The sequence below is a fragment of the Microtus oregoni genome, unplaced genomic scaffold (assembly GCF_018167655.1).
Source record: "Microtus oregoni isolate MIOR12 unplaced genomic scaffold, Mior012 000019F_ref0000042, whole genome shotgun sequence".
In the NCBI taxonomy this organism is placed as follows: Eukaryota; Metazoa; Chordata; class Mammalia; order Rodentia; family Cricetidae; genus Microtus; species Microtus oregoni.
In genome coordinates, this window is record NW_024543078.1 from 21,497,719 (window position 1) to 21,513,910 (window position 16,192).

A 16,192-nucleotide genomic window follows, 5' to 3' on the forward strand; every position below is an offset into this window, starting at 1 on the left:
ACTCAAATATTTATCATTATATCAACAAATGTATGTATATAAATACTTTGATCATAATCTCCTTCTATCCTCCCATTGAACCCCTTCTTTCCAGCAAGTACCTTTCCTACTTTTCTACCTTCAGGGTTTATTTTTTGGGGAGACCCACTGTATTTAGTCAAATTACTTAGATAAATATGGGTGTGGTATAATTATTTACTTGACCAAGAGCAATGTATCATGATTACACCATTGAGAAACGATTCTTCTCTCCCCCAGCAATCACTATCTGCCTATATAGTTCCTTGGGGAGGATGGGGCCTTACGAGTCCTATCACCATCTATAATGAACACTGATGGGCTCAACTTTGTGCAGACAGCCATTGCTACTATGAGTTCATGGTGCAACCAACATGCCAGGTCCAGAACGCAGCTTTAGCAGCACTGATTTCCATCTCCCAGCACTCGCATTCATTGTACCCTTGTTTAACAATGCTTCCTAAGCCTTACAGGGAGTGATACAGATGTCCTCATCCAGGGACCAGGTTCAGGGTACCTGGGATGAACTATTTCTGTGTGGTAGGCTTATAAAACAACCTGAAAGTGGCTGGTTACCACTTTAACAGTTATGCCACCATTGTCCCAGTGGGCACATCTTAGCTGGCAGGTTGGAACTGCAGATCACATGGTTCACAGCTGCTTTAAGATCCCTGACGACTTTTCTTCACTAGAAGCCAAATAGCACTTTCTAGCACTGGGAAAGCTGGTCAGCAGGGAGGAAGCTTTGCGCTCAGTTCGGCATGGCTTCTCTATGTTCTGCAACCAAGGTATGTGGTCTTATCTAGTTCTGGAGGGTAACCAAGGGCAACTGACTGTAGCCTATATTGTTTGGGGTTCCTTTGGGGCTTCCATGACCAATAACTCATAAGGTGGTATCCCACACCTGAAATGGGATTTTTATTTAATAATGTAAGACTTCTGGGAAGAGCATCATTCACCTATACAGAATAACTCCCTAAATGAAGTCTTTCTTAATGATCCTCTACCTTCCGCTCTCTCCACGGTCCTTCTACTACTTCCCTGATATATTTCCATGTGTACAAAATTTTTATGTATTACACAAAAGTAGAAAGAATATATGAGGTTTCTTGTATCTATCTGTATGGCATCTATCCCCAACCATTTTCAATCTAGGCCAATTACATACCATCAATGTTTTCCCCTTTTCAAATAATTTAAAACAAACAAAACAATCCAGACATCCTATTTTTGGTTCATGCACATTTGTATCATTTGTTTATAGGTGTGTGCACCTATGCTTGGAGGCCAGAGTTGACATAGAATATGGGCCTTTAGCTTTTTGTTGTTATTGTTGTTTGGTTTTTGGTTCCACCTTTTTAGATATTCTCCACTAAATCTTTGATTCAGCTACACCGGCTGGCTATCAAGTCCCAGGCATTGTCCTGTCTATGGTGACTCCATGCCAGGCTTTTTACATGAATGCACAGAACAAACTCAGGTTCTACTACAAAACAAGAAGCACTTTACTGACTACGCATCTCAACAGCCCCTAGAAATTATATTTCATTAACTATTCCTACAAAGTAAAGATTTGTATCATCACACCTTAAAAGAAAAACTGACAATTCTTCTTCATTAAAAATTCAGAGTCTAAACTATCTGTATTTTTTTTTTTTTTTTTTGGTTTTTTGAGACAGGGTTTCTCTGTAGCTTTGGTGCCTGTCCCGGAACTAGCTCTTGTACACCAGGCTGGCCTCGAACTCCCAGAGATTCGCCTGCCTCTGCCTCCCGAGTGCTAGGATTAAAGGTGTGCGCCACCACCACCCGGCTCCAGATATCCTTTTACAGTTAACTTGCTCAAAGCACCATTCAATGAAAGTCCATTTATTACATTTGGCAGAGAGCCCTCCAAAGGCAAATTTAAATCTTAGTTTCTTCTTCTGTTCTTACTTTCTGCCATTTATGTCTGAAAGAAACATGATCATTTCTCTCTTGAAACATGAAATATTTTTAAATGTTTAATTTTGGTGGTGTTGGGGTTTGAACCTATGGCCTCATAGATACTAGCAACCGCTAAGCAAGACCCTCAGTGTGCTCATTCATTTTATTGTGCTTGTGATTATGATGTAAAACAGCAGTTAGGGCGATATCAACTAGACAGCACCTGACACAGAAAAAGTACCCAGTGTACATTGAATAAATTATTTGACATTCATGTCAAAGTCTAGCAGCAGTAAGTGGAACCTGGACCCCCTGCTTTCTAAACACAGCAGCACATCAAGCAGTCACTATTAAGCAATCAGAATTGGGTAGAAAGCATGTATTTATTTTTATTGCTTGCTTTAATGCCCTTAGAAGTGTACATCTACTTCTAAAACAAGAGCTGACCATACTTTGTATGTTGAAATTCAGCAGGAATGCAGTATAATAAGTTAGAGTGTTTAAGTGTGTTTAAATATTTCTTTGTTTATTCTAGATAGTTGGGCAAGGGAGAACAAACTGTAGCAAAAACAACGAAGAAGATGACGACAAAGAAGGAGGCAGAAAATTATGGGAAACTAGAGATACTACATATTTTTACAGTTAGCCACATCCCAAGAGGTTCATTACAAAATAAAAGCAACAACAAATGCTTTGAAAAGGAAGTAAATTCCATGTGTGTTGGATTAATTTTTAACTACACAAATGGTCAAGATTAACTGGCAGATGTCAGGATTTTCTCATTTACAGGCATAAGTACATTCTATTTTTCTAAATGGTATTGTGAGGTGTAATATTACAGGATACAAGAGCTACAAGAGACTTCAGCCAAGCCTAATGATCTGAATTTAATCTCTGGCCCCACGCAGTGGAAGGAAGAGAACCAATATCCACAGTTGTCCTCTGGCATCTACCTGTACGGAAAAGCTTCTGTAGGTGGGTAACAGACGGGCATCTTCCACACACACAAAAATAAAATGAAGAACCCTGTTTGTCTGAAGTAGAGCTTGCTGTAGCATCATCATCATCATCATCATCTAAAACAGCCTGTGCAATGTTCTGAGAGAACTACTTAGTCTACCAAAAGATTCCAATCTTCCAGAATGGAGCATCCCTAGGGAGGCTAAGAAGGAGGATTTTCTGTTCAAGGATAAGGTGTCAAGGATTCGGTGGGCTACAAGGCAAAATCTTATTGGGGTGGGGGATCGCCTAAAACAAACAAACCTATAAATCCCCTGACATTCACTCAAGAAATTTCATGCTTTTTCTCTTTACCAAAAACTCGTTTCACCAGCACAAAAATTACTTAAGAATTTCCTAAGTATAATATGCTAGCCAGTATTTCCAACTATTGATCTACTTAAAATAACACAAAAAAGACTAAGAGATGACTTGAAATCACATCCAGATCTTTGAATGACCCGTACCTGTTTTAAGGTCCCACATATTAGCGTGTGGGCTGAGGGAGACTCTGTCTAGCAGAGGTCAAACTTTAACAAAGAAAAACAACAAATTGTAAAAACTCTACCACAATGTCTAATAAGAAACTCTAGAACAACGCAAATCATCTGAAAGCATGCTTTTATTTACTCTTCTGTAACATGAGTGGAGGGTTTCCTAGAAACAGAAAATGCTATGTGTAAGTCACTGTCTGGGGCTTCAACTAAAATTTGGTTGAATTATTTATAAATGTTTTCAGGAATCTTTACTATTGTACTTCCTAAAATCTTTGTCAGTTTTCCTTACCTATTAATTTTCCTTCTTCCAATGGTTTTTCTTAGAATATGCTTTATGTTTCTCAGTTAAAATTATAACTGGAATAAAATATTTTTTCTCCAAAATGACTCCCAAAACCACCTCAAAGGCCATTTACAATGCTTTAACATAATCTGTGTGCGTGTGAGAGAGGGAGAGATCTCTGTAAGTCTGACTGAAGGGATAGGGCCTATTTTACCACTCCACGGGAAATGTATACACATGCTGGACAGTTTCCAATGCTGTCTTGGCTGAAAGCGTCTCCTACCTACAGAAGCTTCTATCTGCAAATCTGTTCAATGGCAGAACTCTACAGCCCTTTACAGCTCTCCACTGCACCGTCACAATGGGGCTCGCTCTAAATCAAAGGACTCAAAACACAACTGACATTTTGAAAGGGAAAAGGAAGTTGAAACTAAGGTAAATGGAAACATTCGGAGGCTTCCCCCTGAAACCTGCCTCAGTAGCACCATTTCCTGCCCCATATTTTTTGGCCATCTGTTTTAAAAGTTTCCCAAAGAGCTTGGGAAACCTGCAAAGCCAAAATTCACTTACTTCCTCCTCTGGACTCCTGGGATCGGGCTGAGCAAAGGCACAGTTAGTAGTTCCCTTAAAAGTACAAATGGCCCTGAAAAATCTGGTTGGTAAGTACCATGGAAAAAGTTCAAAATAAGGTTACTTAAATGCCAATTTTAAGGAGCACATAAATAACCCCCAAATATGCAACTAAGGTGGATTTTCAGTTTACTGTTTCAAGTCAATAAACAGAACAATGCTTCTATTACACTAAAAACCTAGGTGTAAGTTTCCTCTTTAAAAGCTTAAAGTCGAGGTGCTCTAACCATAACATGCAATCTCCCACACACTTAACTGTCCCATTTTCAAATTATTAAATGTATCATCCGTCAACAAACTTCAGAAACAGGATAGGTTGGAGAACAGGGAAGAAAACAAGGTCTCACTTTCATTTTCTGACACACCCACCAGATTAAAACCCAGGGGCTGCTATACATTACAAAATTAAATTATCCAAGTGAAAATACTGCTACTACAGTTCTGAGTCTCACACAACTGAGGAAAAGAACTTGTAGAAATAACATTTGATTTATACTTTTCACATCTTCCAGTCAGTACCAAAATACTTTAAAACCTACCGGGATTAACTGCCCTCTATCTACTACAGATGTGAAAAGAAAACAACAGAAATTTATCTGTTGTATTTAGACAACCAGGAGGTTTCAAGTATGTGTATCTGAGGACTCTGAGAAAATATTTTCGGTTACCTGCAAAAACGTATCATAAACCGAAACCGAAGAATTTGAGGAACTGCACCCTTTCCATAATTCAAAAACTTTAAACCCACACTACTAGGCAAACTCAGTCCCACGCGAAGACAAGACAATGTCCTATCTGTCACAAAAGTACCTGCTCCGAAGACACACACAAAGACGTTCTACTAAGTAAGTAAAGAGCCTCTGACCCCAAACAGACAGCCTACTGATACACAAAAGCTCCAATTCTCGGTATGATCAAGCGTCCTATGGATGACGTGCTCAATAATAATTGGTAAGGGGAACTATTGGGGCTCGAACCACAGCGCAAAACGCTGTGTTTAGTGACTACAACGTGTTAAACGTAGGCTAAGCAGAAACTATCCCCTCCTCTCCTCATTGCTCTCCGACTTCCTAAGAGTCCTGCACATACAGACATAATAGATGGCGAAGTGAGTTTATGGCGTTGAGTATCTTCACCACTCGGAACATATTCCAGAAACTTCTTTGAGGTTTTAAGATTCAAACACTATTTTAAAGGAATTATTGTCTCAACTACCTAACAATTACCCAGGCTTCCTTCAGACTTCACTTAACCTGTAAGTAAAATGAGCATCTTTAACTTTTCCACAGGGCATTTAGAGAATGAGTTATTACTCATAAACGCTTTCCGAGCCTCAGACACCAGGCGCGGTACATCAAGCGTATCCATCAATTTGAGGGCTTTCTGGACCTCAGTTTACCCACTTAGGGAAACGGGCTTGGCAAGGGCCCGGGAGGCGGGATTAATTAATGTTTTTAAAACGCTCGGAGATCCAAAGATGAAAGGAAATGTGAGAGGCACACAGAGATGATGACAATAATCATAACAATAAAAAGAATGACTAACTTGGAAGTCTGCGTTATGTAAGGAAGCAGAAGTTAACCAGATTCACACAAACAAAAGAAAAGCCCACCGCCCCTTTGTTCCCCTTCCACTTGGCCGGCCTGCAGCCCGGCCGCGGGACCGAGAACCGGGCAGCCAGCCGGCCCGGGGGGCTCGCAGCCGCCGCGCGGCCGCTCCAGCCGTGGGGGGAGGGCGTTCCGGGCAGCTCCTCACAAAGGCGCTTCCTCCCACAGCGCGGGATGCGGCGCCGCAAACTCCGCTCCCCGCCGCCTCCCCGCGGGCGGCCGGGCGCGCGCACAGCCGCGCCGCCACCGGCACAGCCTCGGAGGAAGTTCCGCGCCGCCGGGCCCCCGCGCCCCCTTCCCCTCGCCAGCGCCGCACTCACCGGACGACGGCTGGGGGCCGGAACGCCAGCTCGGCCCGCCGCGAGGAGCCGGAGCGCCGACACCAGGGGCGCGGGGGCGGCGCGAGCACCGGTTGAACGCAGGCACCCGCGGAGCCCGCCGCCTTCCCGCCAGCCGCCGAGCCCCGCGAGGCCGAGTGGAACGCCGAGCCGAGCCGAGCGCCGAGGAGCACGGACCGGAGAGAGGCGCGGGCCCGCTTTGTGGTGAGCCTTCCCCGGGCTGCAGGCAGATCCGGTGGCGCCGCACAGCCGCTGCAGCCGCTGCTCCTGCTGCTGCTGTTCCTGCTGCTGCTGCTCCCGCTGCTGGTGCTGGCGCTGGAGAGGAGGCGGCGGCGGCGCCCCCAACGGTCCCTCCGCCTCTAACCGCCTTTGGGTCACTGACACACACTGGGAGGGAGGGGAAGGGACTAGTGGGAGGGCGGGGCACAAGAGGACGGGGCAGGGCCACATCGGGAGGCGGTGCCGAGGAGGCTCTTGGGAGCTGTAGTTCTCCGACTGAGAGAAAAAAGCGTCTATTGTGGGGGCGCCTACGGCTCGCTCTGTTGCGCATGCGTAAGGGCATTGGGGCGGGGACTGTTGCCATGGTCACTGGTTCACTAAGCCTGAAGGTTCAGTACTGTAGTTGACTAAACAAGGCTGGTCTTGTGTCTTTGGTGCCATCGGGTTCGGGCCCTTAGCCAGTCTCTCCTGCTTCGCCCCACCCCCAACAACTAGCCTCACCACTTTCAAGTGCCCAGTGAAATCTCACTTCCTCCCGACATGGCAGTCTCCCTGGCTGGTCAGATTTCTTCTAGAAATCATAAATACCCCTTGCCTTTGCCTCCTTCAAGTGAATTAATTACACAAGACACTAGGTCTACTTGTTCTTAGCATTTTAACAATTAAGTTATAAAACGGTTAGGAGCATGGCCATTAACAGAATCTCATGATTGGTTTGCTCAGCTAGTTACATTTAACTTTAGTCCAGGCAAAGGTGAAGGTCAGCATTAATAATATCGTTTGATCATTGTAATGCGACTTGCTCATCTTAAGAAATCTATACTTATTCAGACATCCAGATTCCATACATAGAAGTTCAAAAGCTAAGTGGAGAGTCTAAGACTTTTCAGTGTACATATTAGGCAATTTTCCTTTGGTAACAAGAAACCTGAACCACGGTCTGGGTATGTTGTTGGGCTGCTCAGCTAAGCCTACACCCATTCTAGTTGCCCAGGTATGTATATGTGGTGGTGGTGGCGAGAAGTGTGGAGATAGCCAGGACAATGCACTCCTCCAAAGGAGCTGGGTTCAATTCCCAACACCCGTGTGATGACTCACAAGCATCTGGAACGTCAGTCCCAGGGAAGCCTTTACCATCTTTTGGCCTCATCAGTACATAATGCAGGCAAAACACCTATATTTTAAATATTTTTAAATAATGTAGGTATTTAAATAAAATATTAAAAAAAAACAAGTGAACATATTTACCATGTGCTAGACACGTTATTGAGTCTTAAAAATAGAGCAAATATATATATATGTGTGTGTGTATATGAAGCATATTTTGTATTCAAAGTCCTTACTCTGCCCAGGAAGAGGCAGATGAATGGACTCAGTGTGAGCTATGCTGTCATAGGAAAATGCATACGACCTCAGCCTTGGGCAGGGTCAGGAAATGCTTCAAAGATCATTTGAATGTGGCGATGACTCACAGTTTTTATGTTCGTGTGTTTTAGAGGCAAAGAGGAAAGAGAGAAGAGAGCATAAAATGCAAAGACACAAAGGCTCTTGAGTATTTTTTGCTAGCCGTGGTCGACTGGCACTGGGGAGAGAGGCAAGAGGAAACTCAAAAAAATCTACAAGAGACAGCCAAGCCCATTTAAGTCTTGTGTAATATACTAAAGAATGCCATCTTTTTTTCTTCTGGAATCAGTAGACTATAAACATATGAAGTTTCGAGAAGATATATGCTTTATAAAAATCAGTCTGTGAGATGTAGTATGTATGAAGATATCTTAGTTGTTAGTCTTACCATTGTTGTGAAGACACACCATGGCCACAGCAACTTTTATAAAGAAAAACATTTAAGTGAGGCTGGCCTATAGATTCAGAGGTTTAGTCCATTATTGTCACAGCAGGAAGAATGACGGTGTCCAGGCAGATGTGGTGCCGGAGAAGGAGCCGAAAGTTCTACATCTGGATCTGCAGGCAATAAGAAGAGAGAGACACTGGGCCTGGCTTGAGCATCTGAAGCCTCAAAGCCCACCCCCCAGTGACACACCTCCTCCAACAAAGCCACACCTCTCAATAATGCCACTTCCTAGTGACCAAGCATTCAAATCTATGAATCTGTGGGGGGCCTTGTTATTCAATCTGCCACAGAAGTCTATTGAAGTATTATTGGGGGATGGATAGAGACGAAACTGAGGAATTGAGTGTAATTAAGTCCTACTAAGAGAACAGAATTCTGTGGTGCTTAACTGCCTGTGTTTGGGGGGGTTATGATGACGGGAAGTTATGGGTGGGGGTGCTTTGGTTGCAGGCAGAAGAAACCAAACTCCAACTGATTTAAGCAATGAAGAAGGATTTTTGACCCACCTAGGTAAAAAAAAAAAAAAAAAAAAAAATCCAGGAAAGGGATGGCTACAGGAGGATTAACTCAGCAACCCAGTCAGTAATTAAAGGCCTGCTTATTCTCATTTCCACTACTTTTCTTTCCTTAGTATCAGTTTTATGGTCAAGTGACAGCTACCAACAACTCCTGTTTTACCATCTGTGTCTAGGAAGATATAAGAAGAAAGTCTCTTTTTAGAAAGGACTGAAACCTCTTTCCTTAGAGTCGCAAGCAATTGATTCCCGTGCCTTCACATACATTGAGAATGATGGTCAGTAAATTGCATGAGTTTATCTCAAGATGAAGACACTTGGGCTCCAGAACTGAAAGAGCGAGTTTGCCAAAGTTAGGATGAAGCGGTGTGGTTATCCCAATAAAATTATGGTCATTGCCCAAAATCAGCAGCATGGAGGCTGAGAAGGGCATCACAATATCTACTACAAGGGAGACCCAAGAATGGCTCCCATACTTCCGGTTTCCAGGTTTATAAGCTAGTGATGCCATTCCTTAAATGAGGGGATAAGGAGTGTCAGCTGCTTTTAGAGAGGTTTGGTGTGGCGTCCTTTGGATACATTGAGTCTGAGACGTATCTGAAACCTCTAGATGGAGGGGATGTAGTGCCGAGTCATGGGCTCTGGAAAGGGATCAGGGCAGTAACAGACACAAGTGGACTGACCATCATAATTGATTGCTGTTGAAATTGCGGGGAAGGATAATGCTGTGGTGTGCGTAACATAAAAGGAGGAATCAGTAACGGAACCTGGGAGAACACTGGCTGGCACCGAAGAAGCACACAGCAAAATGGAGACTATTCCCAGGAAGTAACAAGAGAACCCGGCGAGCAGAGTGGCAGGGAGAAGTGGGGGTGTACCAAATCTGTCACCAGGTGTGAAGTCAGTCTACAAAAAGCCATAAGGACTAATGTGATAGGATTAGCCATCAACAGTAAAGAGGCTGCAATAAGCTTCTTCCATGAACTGAAAGAGAAATTAGAGAAGGGGGAAAAAATCTGAAGACTAACTTTACAACTTCTAAAATACAAGTGTTGCTGGATAGAATTAGAACTCAGAGACAATTAGCCACCGAGCAAATTAAGTCAGTTAAAAGAAAATGAAAATGGTTGCTTGAAGACAGAGTAATCGAATTTCTCTGAAATAAAGCACATTAAACACACCACACACACATTAAAGAAAAAGTCCCCAAACACTAAAGAGAAAAGTCCCTCAAATATAGTGTGGTTTGTGGGATAGTACCAAATATTCTAATATTTTTGTGATTGCAGTCCCTGGTAAGAGAAGAGCCAGCAGCGGGTGACACAGAAGTGATTTGAAGTAACGTGTCTGAAAATACTTTATTATATGGCGGAAATTATAAACCCGCATACTTGAGAAGTTAAATGAACACTAACCAGGGCACATGCACACCTTTATGAAAACCACTGCAGGACTTGTGAGATGGTTCAGTGGGGTAAATGTGCTTACTCCCCAGCCTAACGACCTGAGTGCTGGAAATTGTAACTATATGACGAAATATGAAAGAGGCCCCTCATTAGAAACAGTCTAAAGATCATCTAAAGCAAAACGACAACGCTGCGTGATAAGGACCACAACATAGGCAGAAGTAAATGTATTGCAGCAAGCAGCTCTGTGGGCTGAAGGAGGAAATAGAATCATATTGTTTAGACAGAACTGTGGTACACTAGAAGGGCACATTCTGAAATATAGAATAGCCGTCAGAAATAAAACAAACATGAACACACAATAGTGAAGATGAAAAGAAACTCTAATCCTAAAGCAAGCGAACCCCGGATGGAGAAACAGAAACACAGAAGACAGTTATGTCCTTGATGTTTATGGCGCTGACACACACGCTCTGGACTCTGCCTTCTGCTTTGGTTTAAGATTCAGAGGAAAATAAATTTCTATACAGTTTAAAGCAGTCTGAGTTCTGCCCAGTTCAGTCGAAGCAGATCAAGCCTACAGCAGTTTCATGGACTAGACTATGTTCCTCGGACTCAGGTGTATCCACACGTTACACAGCATCTGGCCACCTTGCCTGCAACTTCATCCCAGCTGTTTTCCCTTTCCCTTCGTTCTTCCTTCCTTCCTATTATTCCATGTGTGCATAGTCGTTGTACTAGAGGGCCACTTTGTGAAACTGAGTCTCTCCTCAAGTCTCTCCTGCAACCTTCACATGGGTTCTGGGTATCACATTCAAATGTGGCCCTCTCTGGTTCTTTTTAATTTTTTGTTTAGTTTGGATACAATGTCTTCCTATGTGTCCCAGGCGTGTCACGAACTTGCTGTGTAATCCAGGCTGACCTCAAACTTGCTATCCTCTTGCCTCTGCCTCCTGAATACTGGGATTGCAGGCATGTGCCATCATGCCCAAGTCCAGTTTTTCTTGAAGGATAAAGACATGTGCACATATTTAGTATAGTCCTTAGGATATAGACATAGTACATAGTCAGCACTTCGCAGTACTTTGGTGATAAAGTAGATAGAACACAACTTAGATACGTGCTATAAACATAGGTGTAGAAACCACAGTGATGTTCATACATCACGAAGCCCCTTTTGAAACTGTGTCTTTACCTTCACAACATAGTTCCATATAGCTCTTCAGAATTGACAAGCCTTTGAATTCAGGACAGTTCTGTCATGGAAAACAAGTGCACTTCCAAATCCTATCCATTCAGCTTCCAAATGTCTATATTTCCTTGGCCAAAGCAAGTCTGCTTTTGCTGTGCCGTCTGACTGCAAGAATCAACTAAAATTCGGTTTCTACTCTCTCCTCAGACAAACACATAATATTTAGGATATAAACAGAAGGGGTTTGTTGTTTTGTAAATCACAATGTGGGTACCGTGCCACTCAGCTTTCCATTAAGTACATATGAGATAGGCTATGAAGAGAAAGAAGGAAGGGTTCATGTGGGCTCGTGGTTTCGGTGGTTTCTCAGCCTGGGTGAAGCCGCACATTGCAGTATATAAGTGCATAGTGAAGCTGCTTGCTCGAAGCCTGGACAGTGCTGGTGGCCCCGCCTCTTCGCGTCACACCTCTACCCCACGACACCTCTCTGGGAAGCAAGCATTTGCCACATGAGTCTTGAAGAGACACGCGAGATACAAACCACTCTAAAGAACATGCAATGAATACAGAAGTTTCTGGTAAACCGTCCAGGGTTAACTGGACATGCCAATCTTTTCTTGCAACTGGAGGAAACCATTGCAGGCTTTTTCTCTTTCATGGCAATGTTCATTTGCTGCAAAGGAGCATATGTTTGTGTCTTCTCGGGTGCACAGTTTTAAACAGCTCCAAGTGGACTTCTTCCTCCCAGGACCAACAAGACCCGAAATCACACACTGCATCCTGAGGAACTTGTCGGACTTCCAAGTGACAGTTTTGTGTGCTTGTGTTCATTTGATGTTCAAATCACAAGTAGTTTATCTCTCAGAACTGAAGCCTTCCAACATTGCTTCCCAAAATAAAATTATTCTCTCCTAATACCCTCAAAGTCTCCAGTTAGCTCGTAGGCAGCATGGAGCCTGCTCTCGTTTTAAGCCTGTGAATGGTGCACAATTTGAAGGCTTGGGTTTTCACTCGGAAGATTTGTAGGTCCCAAATGCTAGCTATGACATTTTAGATATAGTTGGAAAATGGCAAAGACAAGCTAGTAAAGATGTTACTGTTCTACAGGAATATTCCTGTGCAACAAGGAATACGGCTGAGACAGTCTCAGTATTAGAGAAAGAAACATGGACAGGAGCGGTTGTTGTAGAACGTCAAAAGATCGTATGAAGCCGGGCCTGCTGGCACACATCCATAATCCTAATGCTAGGGAAGCAGAGGCAGGAGGATTGCAAATTTAAGGCCAGACTTGACTATGTAGTTAGACTCTGTCTCAAAGGATAAAGCAGGCCAAATTATGAAATGGGAAGTGGTATTAGGTATTTTCTCATCCTTAAAACTGACATTTTTTTTTCTTTTTGCCAGTGGACGGATTGATTTTTCTTTTGAGATACTGTCTCATGCAGTCCAAGCTGTCCTTATGTAACTGAAGATAATTTTGAACTTCTGATCCTCCTGCTCCCATTTCCAAAGTAATAGCATTAATTACCACCACGCCTATTTTGTTTTGTTTTAATTGCATGAACTATGGTTACAGACTATGGATACAGAAACTGGCTTATCATCCCCACCCAAAATAAAGTTTAATCAAGAAAATGAAGTAAAATAGTGTTTTATGGGCGCTGTTAAAGAAATATGCCTAGGGAATAGCAGGAATGCAGAGAAGAAAATAATCCATTTTCTCTGAGAATGCAGTCAGAACACTATGTCAGAGAGAAGGCAGCAGCCATGCTGACCCCTAGAAAACAAACAGGGGCTGACCAGGTAGGTGACTAGCAAGAGGGTTAGCACAGCCTGGAACGTCAAAAGAGCTCAGAGGGAGGAAAGAGTGGGCCACTTAGGGTGTGTTTGGCAAGACTGAAAAACCTAGGAGCAGAGCACAGAAGTCCTTGAATGTCATCTTATCCCAAGACGTTTAGCAATCGGAGCTGTCGAAAGATTCTGACAGAGGAGAGGGACCAAACCACACTGTGTTTGAGTAGAGTGGATAGCGAAGAATACGCAACAGATACTGCTTGAGGTGGTGTAACCCTTTAATCCCCGCACTCAGGAGGCTGAGGCAGGAGGATCTCTGTGAGATTGAGGGCAGCCTGGTCTACAGAGGAAGTTCCAGGACAGCCAGAGCTACATAGAGAAATCTTGTCTCAAAAAATAAAATAAAATAAAAATAATGTGTGTGTGTGTGTGTGTGTGTGCGCGCGCGCGTGCGCAACAGTGCAGGTGAGAGAGTGAGAGATGTGGGCCAAAAAGGTGTTTGTCTGTATCCTCACCAATCTTCATTATATTCTTATGGCTTTCGTTTTCCTATTCCAGTGAATATCATCATCCTATTATAATTTTTACTTACACAATTTTTTATGATTGAGGAAGCCAAACAGCTTTAGAAAGAATACTGGCCATTTGGAAATCCTTCCTTTGAAGAGTCTAAGTTAAAATTTTGTCTATTTTGTCATCTGTCTTCTTGCTAATGGGCGTTCTTTATATATTTTGGTTATTTATCTAATTATGATTTCTCTGTGTGTGTGTGTATGTGTGTGATACAATGCACTGATATGTATGTATATATATATATATATACTAGAATAGTATATATTTATAATTCTAGTTTATTTTTCTCATATCAGAAAGGTAGTATAAATGTAGACCCTACATTCAACAATTATGAAACTTTGCATTTTGGGCTCTCAGAAAATTTTTTCTTTACCCATAGTTCAGGACAGAAACAAATTATCTGCTACTGGTCCAGTCTGATAGGTGACTCTTTTCTAGCTCCTGCAGACTGCACAGCTGTTTGCAAGTCCAGGCTTTAGCACGAATCCCAATCCAAGCTCCAAACTGCAGGGACAAGGGCACGTTTTCTTTCCCTGTAGGATCATTCAACCCCTGGTCCCGGTCCCTGAGCGTGCAGGTTGATGGCTTTGAGTGTCCCTTGCACATCCCAGCTCCCAGCCAGGATGTTGTACCATCCACGTCTTTGTATCAGGTTAGTTTGTTCTGACTGTCATGCTGCAGGGCCCTCTTTACCCTGGTGCTGGGGATTGAACCCAGCCCCTGAGGTATGATAGGGGTCCCCTGAGCCAGTGTCACACTGTAGCCCGTGTAAGAGCAATGTTATTCATCTTTAAACACTGTGTCAAACATTTTGCTATGCCTTCCTATTTTATTCTTCCCAACACTTTAAAGCATACACCTGACTTTGTAAAGTGCCATTTCATAGTAGATTTCTTGAGCAAAATAAGAAATAGTTGGTCTGCTATGAATTAGCACCTCTGGAGAGGAACTATGGAGAATTAGAGTGTTGGGGAATTGTGGTGGCTAATTTTTCTGCCAGCTTGACACAAGTTAGAATCATCTCTGGGGGAAAACCCCAGTTGAGAAATGCCTCCCTAAGATTGGGCTGTAGGCAAACCTGCAGAGCAGTGGTTCTCAGCCTGTAGATGGCAACCCCTCTGGGTGGTGTATCAGATATCCTGTATATCAGATATTTACATTATGATTCATAGCAGCAGCAAAATTACAGTTATGAAGTAGCAACGAAATGATTTTATGGTTGGTGGTCAACACAACACAGGAACTGTATTTAAAGGGTCACAGCATTAGAAAGGTTGAGAACCACTGTTGTAGCGCATTTTCTTAATTAGTGATCAGTGGGGGAGGGCTTAGTCCGCTGTGGGTGGGGCCACCTCTGGGCTGGTGGTTCTGGGCTCTGTAAGAAAGCAGACTGAGGTAGCCTTGGGCAGCAAGTCTCCACCGGCTCTGCATTAGCTCCTGCCACCAGGTTCGTCACCTGCTGAGTTCCGGTCTTGACTTCCATCAGTGATAGTCTGCGTGTGGAAGTGTAAGACAAATAAACCCTATCCTCCCCAAACTGTTTTCGATCATGGTGTTTCGTCGTAGCAGTAATGACCCTAACTAGGTCAGGAATATTAGATGGGGAAGATGGGGAGAGAGGTCAGGGTGGCAGCCTTACTTCAATTTGATGAGTTAAAGAAATGAAAGTTCACGACATTCCGTTTGATTCTGCTTCATCCCTTCAGCTAAGTGGAGATCCAAATAACTCGGTTCTTCCTGTTAATTTCCTTTAGTTCTCTCTTCCTTTAGTAATTCAAGTAGTGAGTTATTCCTTGAACGTTTTAGTTTGTTTCTTTTTAATCTCTTCATAGACCCGAGGAGCGACTCAGGCAGGTTGAGCTTCCAATGTGTGAACCCTGGCTCCCAGCTTCTGCGCTCCAGTGTTCTGGAACTCCAGCCCTGCTCCAGCCTCCAGGGAGTCGCTGGGCAGTTTCGATTCACTTCCTGCCTTACTCATCTGCCTCTAACTAGTGCTGCCTCCACCGTCACCGCTGGTATGAGTTGCTGCACAATTCCACCCACTGTGCCACGTAGGAAGCTCCCAGCCTCCCCACCGACCTGAGTCACCACACGCCCCCTTCTGCTGGTACTGGCCAGGGCTCCCTGTCATAGGCCTTACCTCTAATTCTGATAAAATCAGTATCTCGGATTAGCCAACCTGAGATTTAACGACGGGTGGGAGATTGCCTCCAAAACCAAACAAAACCAAAGTGTTCTTTTCAAATCTTTGCATTACTGAACATTTCAACACGTACAGTAAGAGCAAACCCACCCACCAGTCCCCTCTCTCACCTTCAGCAGCTCCAAACAGCCGACCGTCCT

At 43.5% G+C, this 16,192-nt stretch overlaps 1 protein-coding gene across 1 annotated transcript in view; it reads right to left on the reverse strand.

Annotated features, from left to right (window-relative positions):
* The window catches only part of Peli1 (pellino E3 ubiquitin protein ligase 1), a 50,564-nt gene extending 43,880 nt beyond the window's left edge, over positions 1–6,684 (reverse strand). The window contains exon 1 of the mRNA XM_041669131.1: positions 6,278–6,684. The gene's annotated coding sequence lies outside the window, so the exon portion shown is untranslated. The remainder of the gene's footprint in view (positions 1–6,277) is intronic.
* Positions 6,685–16,192: the final 9,508 nt, after the last annotated feature.